Genomic DNA, 2500 nt, shown 5'->3' on the forward strand with positions numbered 1-2500 from the left:
CGGCCTTCACTTCAGCTTTTGATTAAAGAGGGAAAAAAACTGCAAATGAAAAGAGTCTTGTGCGCCGGGCGCGGGCCACAGAAAGTCCTAATGAGATGCGAAAATTTTTACCACTGGCGAGACTTTTCTGGAAAGTGAATCAAACTCTTGAATTTCTATTGCATTTCGCTAGTATTTCCCTTCGCCCGGTAAGAATCCGTGTGATTTCGAGGGTGAAGTTAGGGACCGTTTTAATTTGCCTCCCTCCTCACTTTTATCTCCCCCCCTGCGGGAAATGTCTCCTCCGTCACGGCAATATAATAATAAATATCGCGGCAAATAAGATTGTTCATGTCGTCGTTTTGAACGCTGTTCTCTGGAAACCAACTCCATCTGAAGGAGGAGGGGGAGAAAGAGGCGGTAGGGAGGGGAAAAGGGGAAAGGAAGGGGAGGAGGAGGGAAAGGAAGAGGAGGAGGAAGGAGGAGGAGGAGGAGGGGAAGAACATTTTTTTCCGAGACTGGTCGGATCCTTTTTCTTTTTCAGACGTTACAAAATGGAAGACCCAAGTTTTCTTCGGGGAGAAATTCAAGTTCTGTGAAAAAGGCTTTCCCCCGCATTATTTTCCCCTTTGATGCCCCAAATTGAATCCTCGTAAAACTATTTTCGTGATTATCAGTTGCTAAAAATTCCGAGGAGTTATTTTCAAAATGTCCGATGAGTAGAAGAAGACTTTCTTCGACGCATCTGAAACAAAATGACTCCGTCGGATTTTGGTTGGTGGTTGAAGGCGATCGCTCTGCTTTTGTTTGTATGTGTGTCGTTGGTTTCTTTGTTATTTATGTGTCAATGTTCCGTTTGTTCACATGATCACGGAGCAGACTTTTCAACATCTAAAGGGACAATGGGACACTGATCCCCATTCATACTAGTTCCAACATCCTCTTTCTTAATTCATGTATTATGTAATAATTCATTGATACAGATATTACTCCTCCATCATAAATACGAATATAGCCTTGTTTCACTGACATCTATTCAATTTCCTGACAAACATACACACGAATGTAAAACTCTCTCTCTCTCTCTCTCTCTCTCTCTCTCTCTCTCTCTCTCTCTCTCTCTCTCTCTCTCTCCTTTTCCTGCGCTGTTCAGAGCTCTTAACAGCATTTGATGATCCAAGTTCATCAAGAGCCACAAGGGTTGCCAAGTGGTGATTTGTTTGACCGGCGTATCATTCCCAAGGTAGGGAGATTTTGGCCGAAGGTTAATGCTTGTTTTGAGTCGTGCTTTCCTCGCATTGGGACACAGGCAGCTTTATAGGAATCGTCAAATACATGGTTATGTTTATTTTCGATCGCTGAGATTGGGTAACTAAGTAAATGATTATTAAAGAAAAAAAAGTTAATTATTCCATCCCTTTTGTGGCTGTATGTCATTGTTTTGGGCATTCGATACTGCGAACTCGACGGACAAATGAAAGATTTAAAACTCGTTAGTCTGTTTGTTTGTACAATCACAGCTCGCCTGGGAGACTTTTTCGTTTCCACTGCGGAACACAAGAATTACTTATTTAATATTCAGAATGTGCATATATGATGTTTCAGTACACAATTGCCAATTTAAGTCTTCCATAAAAAGGCACAATAAAATCATACTTTTTCCCGGTGCATATGTTTAAACATAAAGACGCTTGGATGCATTTAGGTATGCGCGTAAAACCACCTACAAGAATGACCCATTGTGCTGCTCTTTCAATCAGGCACTGAAAACTACCGGGTAATTCCCTTAATACTTGAAGGCCTGTCACCGCCGTCTATGCATTTATGTATGTAGGAATGACATCACGTACGTATGTATGTATGTATGTATACAGCACCACTAGAAATATGATTATCGAATGGTTACCATGTACGTTTGTATAAGAACCATTTTAAAATCAGTGCATTTCAGGTAATTTGTGTATGAATGCACCCACATATGTACTACACTATTTACATATATATATGTGTATGTACGAGATGTATGTATGTATGTAAAAATGTATAAGAAATGACTTGAAAAAATAACCAACTACTTTCTTCCTTCTCCCGAGGGAGGAACACGCCCCCGCCAACCCCCACCGTCCTAAAGGGCCCAGCGAGTAATTCAAGCATCCCACACGTCACGGCCCTCTCCGAATTTTGCCTGATGACGACCACCACGTGACCCGTTCGAGAGGCGAGGGAAAACCATTAGGTTAACGTCCGTCCCGATCAATGGACAACAAACAGGAGTCAGGCGTCGCAAATATACAGCAAAGGAAGACAACGCCAGTGTTTTCCACGGCCGCCGATTAATATGAAGATGGGAATTTTTTTCTTTTTTGTCTCTTTAGGTAGTTGGGTTTTTTTTGTTGGGGGGGGGTGTGATTTCAAGAGATAAGGCTGCTGAAATTAATTCATGAGATAGTTTAAATACACCCTTCTCTTTCCCTCACATGCAGTCAGCATATGGGACTATATACAGTATTAGCAGTCTCTC

General features: G+C 41.8%; 1 protein-coding gene across 1 annotated transcript in view; it reads right to left on the minus strand.

Moving 5' to 3' along the window:
- Rev1 (Rev1 DNA directed polymerase) overlaps window positions 1-2500 on the minus strand; it is a 571847-nt gene that overhangs the window by 516404 nt on the left and 52943 nt on the right. The window lies entirely within an intron of this gene.

This window comes from Macrobrachium rosenbergii, chromosome 42 (genome assembly GCF_040412425.1).
Source record: "Macrobrachium rosenbergii isolate ZJJX-2024 chromosome 42, ASM4041242v1, whole genome shotgun sequence".
NCBI lineage: Eukaryota > Metazoa > Arthropoda > Malacostraca > Decapoda > Palaemonidae > Macrobrachium > Macrobrachium rosenbergii.